General features: G+C 39.8%; 1 protein-coding gene across 9 annotated transcripts in view; it reads left to right on the plus strand.

Moving 5' to 3' along the window:
- The window catches only part of ADD3 (adducin 3), a 99481-nt gene that overhangs the window by 14408 nt on the left and 69946 nt on the right, over positions 1–15127 (plus strand). Inside the window, exon 1 of one of the 9 annotated variants that reach the window (XM_040563278.1) lies at positions 2971–3023. The exons of 6 other annotated variants lie outside the window; for them this stretch is intronic. The gene's annotated coding sequence lies outside the window, so the exon portion shown is untranslated. Of the gene's footprint in view, positions 1–2970; positions 3024–7164; positions 7245–14299; positions 14343–15127 lie in introns of those variants that run through there. 2 more of the 9 variants (XM_040563272.1, XM_040563273.1) reach the window with 2 other exon arrangements.

Raw genomic sequence — 15127 nt, forward strand, 5'->3', positions numbered from 1 at the left:
GCAGAATTTTTTTCATGTGTGTGTTGAAGGATTTTGTTGTAGCATCTCGTGATGCTTGTGGGGTTTGCACTGGGCACGGTTCCACAGCTGGCTCTGGAGCCACAGAATTTCTCTGTCTCGGTCCCTGAGGCAGAGGGAAGGCAGGAGCCATTCAGCTGCCCAGCTCATCCAGCCCGGGCTTTCTGCTTAATCACATCCCTGCCCCGAATGCTTTCTGGAGAACTCTATTGTTGGTTGGAAGCCTTACAACAAGGCAAACCCAGTTCAGACTTAGCTGGCTAATTAGGGTGCCCGGTTAGGGAAGTGTGAATACAGCCATTACACTGCCATGCCTGCACACATGTTCTTTGTGCAGTGGGGTCCAGATCCCTGGGTCCTCCCAGCTCTGCACAGATGACAAATGGATAACAAGTCTGTTTAGTTCTCAGCTCATCATTCAGACTGCTGTAATATTTGACTGCCCCATCTGCATATTGGCTTAGCCCGTGGAAAGTCTTGGGCTGTGAGATTTTTTTTTAAATTCTTTTTAATATAAACTGTGTAAATGCTGCGGTGTTATTCTTCTCCTTTTAGGATATTTGAAGCCCCCAGTGACTGACAGCTGCTGGCGTTCCTCCTTTCTGCAGACAGCCCATAGTGTGAAACAGTTGGCATCCAGTAAATGAAAGCGAGTTTTGCTGTTGACTTCAGTGTGGTCAGAATCCACCTGGAGGCTTCAGGTTCTTAAGCAGTTCAGTTTGTTTGCATTCCCTCTTAAGAAAATAAACAAACACACGCATCCTCATTTGTTTCTCCTGCTCCCCCTCACCCCATCTGTAGGTCAACTTCAGTATTAGGTACAAATATTCCCAATTAGGTTTTTGTTTCGTGTCCTTTTGTTTTAGCAAGGCTTTTATTACAAACAGTTTAAGCTCCCACACTTTGGTGGGCTCTTCTTTTTCACTGAGGATGTAGCATTGAAGCTTGTTGGAAGTAATCTTCAGAGCTGCCTACCTGCACCCTCCTTCCCAGCCGCCCCAGGAAAACGAGAGTAGGCACATTGCTGAGCTCGGGAGAGCTGGCACGCTTTCCAGATGAATTCATCGCTTCCTCAGGGAGCAGAAACAAATGATTTGCTCATCTCTGTGCTCTGATTGCCTTCTTTATCCATCCCAGCCAACGCTTCCTCTCTGAACAAGCCCTTAGTTCTAATCACACATTAAATTAATCTGATTCCGCCTCTAAGGACGGTATTTATACAACTATCTTTTCTTTCTAAAATCCTGTTGAAAATGCTCAGTTCAGATGCAATGGATGTTTAAAGTTTTCGTTAGAGGTTGGGTGGCACGTTTTAAATAGTTGTGGAGGACTGATGCTGCCAGGTCTCGCTGCCTCCAGAGGCAAGCACGGCGACGTACCTGGTGGTTCCAAACTGCCTGGCTGTGAGAGGGTTTTCACATTGAAATGCCAATTGTCTCATCTTACATTGTGTTTTTTAGGTGAAAATTGGGCTTTTCCCTGCTTTGATTTTGTTCTTCAGCTTTTTTATAGTTTCATGTGACTTTTTTAATACCCTGCTTGGAAAATAATCTAGGTTAATCAAATACTTACCTTAATGATAAATACAGGTGTTCATAAGTGGCAATGTCTTGTGAAAGAGCCAAGTTATTTTTTTCAAAGGTTCAACCTGAAGGTAATTTGGTGACAGGGATTGTTTTCAGTTGTTGATTTAAGTGATGTCACTGGTGGTTAACTAACCTCACTTCAAGTACTTTAATTCCTATGATAAATACATCATCAAGGCAATAACCTTTATAACCGTGAACCACTTGGGGTTTTACTAATTTAATTTTGCATGAATGTAGAGTGAGAATAAAATGACTATATACAGAGAGAATTTTTCTTAAACATTGGATTCAATACTCATGTGAATATGAACTTGCCTGATCCAGTTCAGGAGTGCACTTATTAAGAGTGCTGTTCGTAAGTACTTCAGTATCTGGATATCAAATATGGTGCAAGTCCTTGGATTTTAGATGGCAATGATACAGTCAAGCTTTCTGTGCTGTTTCTAACCTGTTTTGAAAATAATGAGTTTGAATAAAACTTTCTGAGCTAAGTTGGTAGCATTTTATAAATCGGCATGCATGAAGAACCAAGTTCTTCTTTAGACGTTACTCATTTTCAGTTTAGAACTTACTTATTATTCCTATTAGTTTTGTTGATTGATTGGGTTCTTACCAGAATTAAACTTTGCGTTCTCAACAATGATGGAGCACACTGATTTTTGTCATACAATGTATATATTCGAGCTAACTCAAATTGAGTTATCTGGCCAAGAGCTCTATAGATTGGTTTAGAGATGTTAAACATGTCATTAGTGATCTAAAACTTGGGTATGTATTAGTTGAATTTCTTTTCTAACTCGAAACACTAAACATATTTGATTGAAGTATCTTAAGTGTCTCCACAAATGTGAGTAGAGTTATAATAACAGTTTGTGTACTTTGAAAATAAACACTTGACTTGGGGCAGTCCTAGGTTAGCATTGTTTGTAGTAAAGAAACTCAGACTAGGCTTAGCTCTCTCCTGAAAAGTTTTCTTACAGCAGTGTTTCCTAAGCAGCATGTTCAACTTTTTGTAGATAAGGGTACATATGAATTGTTTTTGTGGTAGAAATGTGAAAAGGTGAGGGAGTTTCAACTTTTTAGTTCTAGAAATCTTTGTATGTATGTAAAAAGACAGAGGAGGAAAAAAAAGATGGCAAGTAAAATGATTAAGTAGAGAATTTTCCTTTAAACATTGGGTTCAAGATGTAGGACATATCTGTAATCATGTTTTTAGAAATGAGTCCATATTAAATGGACTCTCTGCCAACAGCATCTGGTTGCACTTTATGTATGTGTTTTCTTTCATAAAGAAAGCAAACCATATGACATAACCCCAGTCAGATAAAAATGATTGTTTATAATACTTTGTTTATTTATATAGCACCACGAGATGAAATATTTCTTCATCTGAAAACTTTGCAGCACACTACAGAGGTGAGCAAATGACATCTGCATTCCCTCATGAACGGTCTGGGGTACTGGGTGGTGTGGATAATAAGTCCTGGGACATAAAGGGACATAAAATTAGGATCTGAGTCGGTAATGGAATGTGAGCCTGATAATTTCAGGTGCCTTTGGAGGTAGTGCCCCACATGCTCTGCTGGCAGTGCTGTGCTGGTAATGCTCCCAAAGCATTGTGTGGATTCAGCAATGGTGAGGCTAAGCGATGACAAAGCCTTAAAGACACCATGCCTTTGAGGACTAGTAGCAAGCCCGTGGTGCTGCTTGCTGCTAAGAGTTAGGTTTGGAAGCAGTGGTCTGCTTTTAATAAAATAGACTGCACAGCAGTCGTTCGCATGAGCTGTTCAGACTAATTTGAACAGGTTGATCTTAACGATGCTTTTTAAAGTGGCTTTTTCACAAAAAGAGCCACCCCTGTGGGGCTTGTAAAGAGCTCCAGCCTGGACAGACCTTTTGTGTTCAGCGTAGGAAGCAGCAGAAAGACAAGAACTGGAAATTCAGAGGTATGATTTCCTGTAATAAAAGGGCAGTGAGCTGTGAGCACCCCCAGAGCAGGGGGAAGCTATGTGGTGGGGCTTCACCCGTTGTAGTGCTCAGCCACACGTCTCATCGGCACGTGCTGACCCGTGTAGCTATGGGTGCCAGCTGTAGCTTTCTAATGTGAAATCTGGTCCACCTGCAGTTGCAGAAAAAGCTGTGGACTGAGGAGTGTTTAACTGAGTATGGATGTACTGTACTTCTGTCTGGAGGTGTTTGGAAGGAGCAATTTCCGTATAGGCTAGCAGATGCTTGAGAGATGCGGTGGGGAGGGAGGCAAATATCATCTGCCATTGGGTTTATTTCTTGCCATAGTAGGCTCTGATCAATTGTGCACCAGGAAAGGAAGTTTTGACAATTTATACCTAGATAAAATGTCCTTGTGTGATTAACTGTCTTCACCTGGGATCCAGGATGACTTTCGTTTTGGATTTTCAATAGATTATTTGTTAACAGCATAACTTTTTTTTTGACTTAGTCATGAGAATGATGGTCGTCTAGAACAGATTTTTCATTGCAATACTAGAACAAAACGAGAATTTAAATATTGTGGTTATTAGACCTGTTAAAATTAAGCATTCTAATTAACAGAGCTAAACACGGCTTAATTACTTAATGTAATTAACAGAATACATATTACTTTTTTGTTGCTAGGCTGGAAGATTCTTAGCCAAGCACAAGCTTTTGCTGTGCATGATGACCCTGTAAAGGCTTTTGGGACTCTCTCCAGCTGGCAGCTTGGCACTGCTGAGCAGATGTGGCTGGTCTCTGGAGAGCTGCTCTGTACTGCTGGCTTTATTAATTCCTGATGTTCATATTGATCTGTGGGTCCAAACAAATGTAAATAGTCTCATATGGAAAAGACATAACATATGAGTTCCTGTCGGTCTCTTCCTGATATGTTCAGGATACGTTTTGGTAGGTCTAAGATAGGTCTTACTTCTTGTTTGTACATGTGTGTGTTTTACAGGTTTTTGGCTTCATGTTCCACTCTTCGTGATTCATAGAGCATCAAAATATGCAGAAACTGTTCTCAGCACTTTTGTAGACCTCTCCAGATGATAATTCTGAATACTGCTTTTCACGCAAAGCAAGTGGGCGAGCTGGAGGAGCATTCAAGTTTTCTGGAAATGCCCACGATTACTGAGGAACTGCTTTGCAGTTATCTTCTCGGAAGAGAGTTCTTCCACGTATTTAATGATTAAAAACTTGAGTTTGAGAGGGAGTGAATTTTCCTGTGATAAGGACAGATGGTGTTGAAAAAGCAATTGAGAATTTGTTCTGATGGACTTGAGTTTGATTTCTCCTAGAATCTAATTTATATCCGTAGAAGGCAGGCAGTAGTAAACTGGGATTAGTATGACAATAAACTGAAATCAAAAGTTGCAGCTTTTTGTGTTAAGCTGGGGAGTATAGTCATGTTGTTGTGTGTATGGGAAGTCTTTGCTTGCCACCTTTTAGGGTATTATAGTCAAAATACTAAAGTGAAGATTTCTTATGCTTCTGAAAATTAAGAGGGAAAATTGAAATGGTTTAGGAGCATGTTGGAGATGTTGATCACAGGGAATTTCAGATAGTGTTGTGAAGCTTCCCAATGGAGGATGCCAATGGATAATGAATTTCCCTCTTCATTCATATGCTAACACAAATAAACGTGCATGTTACTGCAGCGAAGGCGTTGCATTAATGCACGTTACTGACCTCATCCCAAGAAATGTACAACACAAGCCAACTTCTGATATAATTTGGGGAAAACATTGATTTAAATGCTTAGTGAAAACAGATGTTTGAGAGGTTTTTGTGGGTATGTTAAACTCTTAAAAAAAAAAAAAAAATCTTGTAATCCTGAATGGTAATTATAATAGCTGATTGTTTATACCTTTCCAATACTTGGTCTCTGAGGCTGTGTTTTAGTGATACTGGTTTTGATAATTTCTACAAGGGAAGCACTTGCTGTTCAGAAACTGGATTCAGATTGAGACCACCCAATAGTCACTGAATAGCAGTCATGGAGATATGTATGTTTTCATTTAGCATAAACATTTTGAATTTAATGACTTCCTGTTTCTAAGGATGAAAATAATCTTAGTTTTCTTTTTAAAAAAAAAAAGGGGGGGGGGGGGGATATTAAAACAGGAAACATGAGTACATGACAACATTTTGCTGGTAAGCCTATAGGTTGATGCTCAACAAAGAGCTAACTCTAAGGAAGGTTCCTGAGATGTTATGCTATTAAAACATGCAATTTATAACATTCTTCTAAGTTATGACTGTTTTTGTACAAATACCCAAACTTGTGCATAAAACAGAAATAAAATGAGCCAGAAGACAACAGATGAGGAAGGAGTTGGGTGGCCAGGAAGACCATAGAGAATAAGAATATGGAGGGGGTGTTAAGTTGCATGTTGACTTAATGCAATGTTACAGAGGATGGGTTTTCTGTTTAAACAGATAACAAGCCTTTGTTTGCATTATCCCAACCCAATCTGAATAAGTAGATAATGCTATAGAATAGTAAAAAGAAAAGTTTAGATAAAACCTTAGAGTTAGACTGGAATCATTAAAGAGAATATTCAGCAGTCACACTCAAGTTGAAATGTCAATTAGTTCTATCCTAGTGTTGCTCTTTTTTTGTAACTGAATTTGATGTACAAGTTATTAAGATGGCAAGCTTTTAGAAGCAGCGTATGAAAACAACCGTATTCATTTTGTCTTTTGAGTTTAGCTGGCTTAGCAGTGGAAATGAGTGATTTGCAAAGACTAGTAAGGGCTTGTGTAAATTCACTGATGTGTGAATAGTCAGGAAATGTTACACTCTTGTAGTGCTATTTTATTTTATACTCGAACTCAGTAAATGGTGTTGGCCTGTGATGTATATCTTGTGCAGTATTACATCGCCACTTCATGCAGTGCTCTGTCTGATCAGTGCATGTGTTCTTCGTCTTTTTAAGTAATTTCTGTTGAAGGGATCACAGTGTGCACAATAAATCCTGGTAGCAGAAGTTCAGGATCCCGTTAGAAAGGCGCCTGTTGAGAGGCGAGGAGGAGGAAGAGGCCTGCATGGTTGGATTCAACTTTGGGGCTGAGAGGGGGGTCTTTAAACCAAACTAGGCCTCATCCCACCTTTCTTGGGGGAGGAACATATAAAACTAAATAGCATCCTTTTTGTTTAGCAATAATGTGCATATGTATTGTTCTTACTGTACACTTGAGCACCGTTTTGACTTACAGCTTTGAAAAAGGGAATATAATTCCTTTCCAAAAGAGCTTTGTTAGAAGTGTGCTGGAGGAGCCTAGGTTAAGTGAGTCAGCTTGACTAAGTTGCAAATAATGCATTGTCTCATAACTGAATAAAAACAGAAAACTTCCTTTCTGAAGGGGGAAAGAAAGGTTAACAAGTCATGTTCTTGTACCCCGATAACTCGTATTTTCAAGAATACTAGATATATGTTAAACTGCAACATTCATATTGACTTGGAGTTAGAGTTATGGGACTTGGACAATAATATGTGTATTGTGAAATGCAGGCTCTTCCTGAGTTGAAATGTAAGAATTTCCTTTAGCTTTTGGTGTCAAAATAAGTTAAACAAATTGGGCAATCTTCTGAAGCTTTGTGCTCTGCAGGCATTCATCAAAGTAGGGATTTGTCTTACGAATGTAAGTAAATTGGTGTATTATTATTGTTTACATCTTCTGTAAATTGACTGTACCACTTACATATAGTTCTAATGGTCCTTTTTTTTCCCTTTTTTCCTTTGGAAATCTGGAATCCCTGTGGTGAATGACAAACCAGGATTGCATCAGTTAGACTTTGTTATAATGGCTTTTGCAGCAGTATCTGACAGGATCTGTCTTTCGTCTCAATTTGGTGATATCAACCAGACAAAACTGTGCAGCAGCAGTATTTTCACTGCATGACCCTAGATCTATTCCAATTATCTTTCATTTAAAAAACTGTGCATTTATTTTCCTATATTACTATTTTATAGTATTTCCTCAAACCTTAAAACTAGTCTAATTTTCAGCTTGGAATTTCTTTTTTATTTCTTGTAAGTGGCAAAAGTTGTTAGAAACTAAAGCTTGGCAGTGGGGAGGAAAAAAAGTTAAGACTTGCGTATCATAGAGCAGATAGAAGTCTTGTTGCTTTTATATTTGAAACAGCTACTGTCGTCATGTAGACACTGAAGTTCTTTATTTGTTCTTTTCTATTATCTGAAATTTCTTAAGTTGTGTGACTGTCTCATAAAAAGCACAATCTCCCCTCAATAATGTTGACTTGGAATGTGTCCTAACCTGTGCAGAAGTTTAGTTTTATACCATAGGCAATAGCATAAGGAATTTTTCAGTGCCAGATACAAAGACAGCAGCTGTTGTTCGTGTTGCCTTCCTGATACTGCCGATATGGGTGCGCTCATCTGATGATACCTGCTCAACTGTAGACCTTCCTTTTGTATGTCTTTGTTTCTGCCTGGTTTTTGTTGTGTAAGGCATGGGTTCTTTGTGGGTATTCTTTCTTCCTCTCTCCAAAGCAGTAAGTGCCTCTTATCTCAGGGATTTTTGACTGCAGCCTTCCTTTATAGACATTTTCACGACAGAAAACAGTCACAGTCTTCTTGGACAACAGTAATTTGGCAAAAACAATGTTGTTGCTTCTAGTGTGTGTTTTTTTCTTTTTTTAATCAAGGTAATAAATGGCAATGTTCTTCTCTTTGAGGAAATATAATTATTCATCCCTACTGAAATATCTTAAAGGGTATGTTTTGTAAGAAAAGGCTTCAAAATTTAAAAGGCAAAAAAGCCAAATATATGTGTGTATATCTGCATATATATCTACCACTGAGAACAGAAATATATCTTAAAGAATTGTGTTCTCGCCAAAGGCAAGAACAAAGTTATGTTACAATTTTGCATTGTGTTTACAGCTAAAAACATCATTCTATTTTGCATTCAGAATGATGCGTGTGACAGGCCATTATCTGGATTATTCAATGGGTGTAATTAAGCATTTACCTTCTTTTTTCTTTCATAGTACATGTGCTGGGGTTTATAAATTCGAAGTAATAATAATCTGTGTATTTTAAAACAGCATTTGAATAACTATTTTGGGAGGTTGATCAAAAGGATTTATTTTGAAGCTTTTTGTGCCCAAAATACATTCCTTTATCTTTTTTAAGATGGGCATTGAAATACAGCCTGCATTGGAGTTGAGTGCGGAAAATATCCTGGCCTGTGGTGACATATCCAGGATTTCAGACCATGTCTGTAAATCCCTGGGCTCTTGGTCTTTGGGCAAACACTTGGCAGTAGTTCTTAACACTGATGCCTCAAGGTGTATTGATATTTTCCTTTTGAGAAGTAGGCATCTGCGTGAAAACCTCTGCTCCAGCCAACACAGCTCATATGGCAAGAGGAGAAGCTGGAGCAGGACCTGATGCCTTCTCTCTGGAGTTCAAATTAGCCTTACTAGTACCTTTATTAAAACTGCTTTAGAAAGATTTTATTTTGAATTCACTGTCCACTTTGTATTGAATGGAAAGGAGACATGAATTTACCTGGAAATGTGAATTTAAGGTAACTTTTTTAAAAACCCTCTGCATACCCTGCAGAGAAGCTGCCTTGCTTTGTGTTGGGGATATTGGGTAACAGGACTTGCTGTGCCCCTGGCAGACCTGTGCGTGCTGCAGCACCTGCTGCTGACCACTCGTGGTGTGGGTGCTTGGTGGAAGGAATGTTTCATTTTAAAGTTTCGGAAGTGCACCGCATACCTCTGAAGTTTTTTAATTCTCCGAGGGATTCTGGTTGTGCTGGCCTGCAGGACCTTGGCCTGCAGCAGCACCGTGGGCCTGCCTGCCTTCCCTGCTGTGGCGAGAGGCTCCTGGTGTCCCCAGTGTGCCAGGGTCTTCTTGGGGTATGGAAGAGCACCCAGAGCCACCACAGCCCCTCTGCAGGGAATTGGTGCCCGCACTGCACAGGGAGGTGGCTCAGGGGTCACAACTTGGAAACCCCTCCTGGAGACCAGCGCCTTTCACTTGCCCTTCCTGGAGTTCCTGGAAAGAAACGTTTTCTGCCTCACTGGTGAAAGATGTGCTTTCCCTCTGAAAGAGGAACCGTGAAATGTGGGTAGTCAGATGTTTCAGAAATGTGGGTAGTCGGATGTTTCAGCAGTCATAGAGGAACGGTGGCACACGCGGAGGAGCCGGCTGTGTGAAGTGCTGGGCTGGAACTGCAGATTACTTCTGCAGGATGCTCAGGATTCAATTCCTTAATCAGTTTGGAGGGATTTTGCTTCATGTGCCTTCTGCAGCTGATGCTGTTTGCTGCAGAAGCAGCTCAAAACCAAAATTCCCTCAGATTCTGTCAGATTTCTGTAGAAACTAATTTTATACCATAGCTGCAGACTGAAAATCAAGTTGTTTTGCATCCTTTCCACTAGAAACACACAAAATCAAGTTGATGCATACTAAATGCAAATATATTGGTCCTCGCTTCTTTGCGGACAATGCAGTCAATCTTCTCTTACTGATCATTTTCCATCTCAGATGCTTTAAAGAACAGAGTGCACTTAAGCTGTGATCACCATTCATTTGATAAAGTTGTGAGATGTCATTGCTTGAAGCAAAACATTCTTAATATCATGCTTGAAACATTCAGCTCGTGTCTTGAGAAAAGGCAATTCAGTTGTCCAATTTATTCAAGTCCATGTCTTCACTTCTAAAAGGAAAAAAAATTACAAATTCTAGGGAAAATTTGAACAGTGTGAAATCATACAAGAGGGAAAAAAGTCCTTGTTAGTGGAGATATTGCTCAATTGGTAACAGATCTCCCGGGGTTTTGTTTCTGATAAATAACATAATGCTTCCCAAAAACAGAGATGTGTTGCATCTTCACTGTGCTTCAGCTGATTTTAATGACAAAACATGTTTATTCATACTGGTGACCCTTTGTGGGTTTTGGAGATGAGGAGGAAAAAACTGGAAAGGGATACTGTTGAATCAGTTGAGAAATTGGAAACAACAACTGCAAAGAGGCAGAATGTTTGGGTTTTTGTTAATGTGGCATTAAGCCTTAGCTCCATAGACATGGAAGAGGTAAATGTTGGCAAGGGAAGTGTTTCTGCCTCTGCTTTGGCCCTTTAATACTGCCGGCCCAAGCATTTGTGTGGCCACAGAGTTTGATGCAAAATATTAACTTTCTCTTTTGCATTGTTTTATGCGTGTTGTTATTTTGGTGAATTACTTCCCTAGTCATTTCTCACATGGACATGTTGAGTTGCATTTCTAATTCATTGTTTGCTTTATATACTGTGCATTTTCTACTCTAATGAATTTACTGTGGTATGCAGCCTCCTGCACGTTCGTAATTGAGCTTCTACTCCCTGGTATTTCAGAAGAGCCGTTGAAGAGATAAGAAAATACTTGACGTGGTCATTAAAAATCATTATTCCTCTGAAGGGTCACTTGTTTTGAATTACATTTGGAAGCTCAACCAGAAAATAAACAGCAGCAGGTAGTTCTCTTTAAGCAGTCACCCCTGAAGGTGTTTTTCTTTCAGTATGTATTTTCTAATTTCTTTTACAGTATAGTTATATGTTAGCATTTTTCCCGTATCACAGCCATTAAATTAGTTCATTAAATTAAGTTTTCAAATGAATCAGATGTTTGAGTCAAGCATCACAAAGCATCAGGAACCTTCAATTCCCAATTATAAAGCTAGCTAGCTGCCTTTTATGTGCTGCTGATGGCTTTCATGAGTTTTGTCAGTAACAGAGGGGCCGGTCTGGCTTTCATTGAAACTTAATGCAGATTTCTCGTGCCTGTCAAGAGGGGTAGAGGAAAGCTGCAAAATAGCTTTTAATGATAAGCTGTAGCTGGCTACCTTTGATAGAAAAAGATAGTGTGCCTTGAAAAATAGGCTTATAAACATGCTAAAAGGGAAGAATTTTACAGCAGCACAGATAAAAACAGATAAAAGCAGGCGGTTTTTAAGAACATGTGGCTGACGTTTAAAAACCAGTTGAGGAGGCTTGCAAGTCTCCATTGACGTGTGGGTGTCCAAGCGCTGGGACGGGTGTCGTGGCGTGGTGCTTGTGGCAGAGCAGAAGGCCCTCGAAATAGGTAGGGCTCCAAAAGTAAATCTCACTCTGTGTTCATTTTAAAACTTGTTTCTGATCATGTTTTAGCAACAGCTGATTTCATTTGCAGAACTGTCACTTTCACTTTGGTGAATTTGGTTTTTGAATGCGTTGGTACAGCTGCCATCGTTCTGTTCTATTGTATGTGAGGTTCAGTGCTGTTTGTAAGGGCTCTTGTGAAGAGGGATTGAAAACCAAGGGGAAAAAATACAGATTTCCTACAAAAAAAGCAGCACTAGAAAAGGGTGAATGAAGAAGTTGTATGACCCCAGTAGAGCTCTCAGAAAAGATTGTGAGAGCTTCCCAGAGGGCATAATTTTTTTTTGAGAAAATAAGAACTTAGAAAATAACTGTGCAGACATGACAGGAAGATAGTAAGGGGTTTTCTTTGTTCAGGAACAAATTTAACTTCTTAGTAAAGTAAATACAGTCCAGATGGCTGGAAAGTACAAGATGCTCCCAGGGGTTAGGGTGGAGGTTGGATGAATTAAGCTTTGTAGAAGTCAGAGGTGAACAAGTGAAAGATGAAAATGCAGTTACAGACTTAAAAAAAAAAAAAAAAAAAAAAAAAAAAAGTTTCTGTTCTTCCTGAGGTTTGGGGCTGGTTTGAGCCTTTCATGATAGTGATTGAATGAAAGTGTATGAAGAGGCAAAGTTTCTGTTTGTTTATCAGAATAAAGTAGAAAGAAAATGGATAGAACCTGTTTTTCTTTCAGCAGTGGAGATGGTCAGTTTTAAACAAATAATTTTAACTTCCAAATACAGTTTGTTTCAACAAATGAGTGTTTGGTACTGTGTAGCTGAGGAAAAAGATCTAAAGATCTGTGTGTGCACTAACTGTTATTACCTTTGCAGCAGTGCTGTTGTTACAAATCCAGCTATGACTTTATCCAGAAATTATTACTGGAAGAAAATAGCACCAGGCACTTGAAGTTTACGTTGTGAAACGTGTTCTGCTCGTCTACCACCAGGCACGCAGGCCGTGCCGTGCACTCAGTCACTCTGTGGGGTGTAGGGAAAGGCCTCCCTCCAGTCTATGGCTGCAGGGCTTCCTTTTCCTTTCCTCTTTTCTCTTTTTGGTTTTGGGTGTGGTAGGAGACAAGTTTGGACAGTCTCTGAAAGAGATGTGCAATCACAGTAACCTTGCTGGAATTGCTTAGTAGTAATGCTGCTGAAGTGCAACAGGGGTAAACACTTTCACATCAGAGCTGGAGGAGAAATCTGCGTGCTGGAGCAGGTGTAGGATTGCTGTAGACTTGATGACTTAAAAATAAGAACATAATATGAAAGGAAAAGATGGGCTTAGAAAGGAATCAATGGCTATGTAGGTGGTCCAAGCGTCAAGTTAGCAAGCATCATTTCCTAGTAAAGGCATCCTGAATGGGTGTTTTTCTGCAGTAAAACATCAAAGACAGTTTGTGAAACCATGCTCTGAAATGACATCTAATGTGAGAATGTGTTGGATCTTACTGATACTTTTTACCAAAAAAAAAGTATGAAAAGATTCCCTATGGACTTTGCCTTGCTTATTATCCTTGGGCAGACCATCATTGCTATACCAGTACTGTAACTGCAAATGTTTGTGTGTTTTTTCTGTGCAAGTCTAATGAGAACAGCATGTCAAATGCACATACCTGGGTGCTGGTCTTATTATCACATGTCAGACGCAGGGGGCAGAAGTCTCTCTCCCTGAAGTGTCTGTGCCTTCCCTGAGGTGAGGATGCTGCAGAGGACGTGTTGGGCTGAGAATAAAAATGGACTAAATAGGTGCAGGGCTGTTTCCTAGGGGCAAACTAGTATGTTTGTGATTCCCAGGCGTAGGAGGTTAGTCTAAGCAATACTTGATAGGCAATTCTCATGTCAAGAGCACACGTGGCAATAGCAGAAGAGGACCAACGATAAAGTTGTTGTAAGTGCATTGAAAACTGAACACAGGAGTCAGGGCAAAGTGCGAAAGAATGGAGCTGCGAAGGGTGGATGGTGGGATTTCTTCACGCTTCTAGCACTCTTGACATATTTGAACAACTGCGCTGCTGAGAGTAGGGTCCTGGAAACCACTAGGTAGGAGTGGTTGGGGTGGATAGCTTCTGGTGAGAAGCCAAGACCAATTTTTAGAGTGTGCAGTACAGCATATTAGTAGATGAAATCTGGTGGTCATAATGAGACTGTAGCAAAAGCTAATGAGTTGGAGTTGACACTGAAAGACTGGTGAAAAATGGGATTTAGTCTCAGGGACAAGAAGAAAGCAGGAAACCTGTGATAACGAAAGGCGAGAGAGGAGTCATGACAGGCTGTCACATTTGTATCTATTTTTAAGAATTTAAGAGATTTATTTTTCCAATACAGATTTAAAGTCTAAAGAGTCTTAATATCAGAATATCTGTGGTACGGGACAAAGAAAGCTGTGAAAATAAGATCAGGATGCAAGGTAGGTAGGCAGGGGTTTTAAATAGCAGTTGGAAAATGCTGGATGGCTTTTTGGTGATGATTACCCAAACCTTGGGCATAACTGGAAAATTATTTTCAGTGTATTGTGTGTAGCTTTAACATCTGCTTTTTCTTTTTTTGTAATTAAGGATGAGGGAGCACAGTCCACCTCCCCTTGACAGACCTTGAAGCCAACAGTGAGCACTTGTGTTTTGTCTGTCTTGAAATACCAGTCACTGAAAGAGATGCACTATATTCACAAGTGTGAATGAACACAGCTTGACTAATCCTGCTTTCAGTCAGGATTTCACCTTGTTTCAAGGGGGCGAGGCAGGGCAGAGGTATGCCATGCTCAAATGATTTTCCCAAGGCCAGGCAGGACGCCTGTTACAGAGCTGTGCCTGTCATCCAGACCCCTAAGCCCATTCAGGTGATTTCTGAAACTGCTACTTCCCATTACTTGGACTGCATTTATATGAACTAAGTTTAATTTAAGTAATAATGCAGTGCTTAAAATACCCTACCTGAAAAGATTTCTGCAAGCTTGCTTAAACATGGTTAGTAATTAAAATAGATTCCAGGCTGCAGCTGTGTTCTTTGTAACACTGAATTGTTGAGCATTGAGCCTTTAATAGTGGGATCCGAGGTAAATGGAGTAACAAATAAACAGTAAGGGAAATCTGAATTAGCACTTTCATATTTACATGTATTTAACTGAGCCAGAATTCATAATTTAAGCCTTTTAAAAATTCTTCAATAGCTTTGATTTGTCACATTAGTCTAAAATCGTGTTCTGCTTCCTCGTTAATGCTAACACTTCCACTGATAGTAGTGAAAGCTCAGCCTGAGTAGCAGTGTTACATGGACTCTGTAGTTTCTTGCCGTTCTGGTCATGTATCTTGGTGCAGCAACTGTAGGAAAAAATAAAAATGAACTGTGTGTTTTTAATCAAAACCAGCAAATCATTTCTGGCATAGCTTGA

This window comes from Cygnus olor, chromosome 7 (genome assembly GCF_009769625.2).
Source record: "Cygnus olor isolate bCygOlo1 chromosome 7, bCygOlo1.pri.v2, whole genome shotgun sequence".
Classification (NCBI taxonomy): domain Eukaryota; kingdom Metazoa; phylum Chordata; class Aves; order Anseriformes; family Anatidae; genus Cygnus; species Cygnus olor.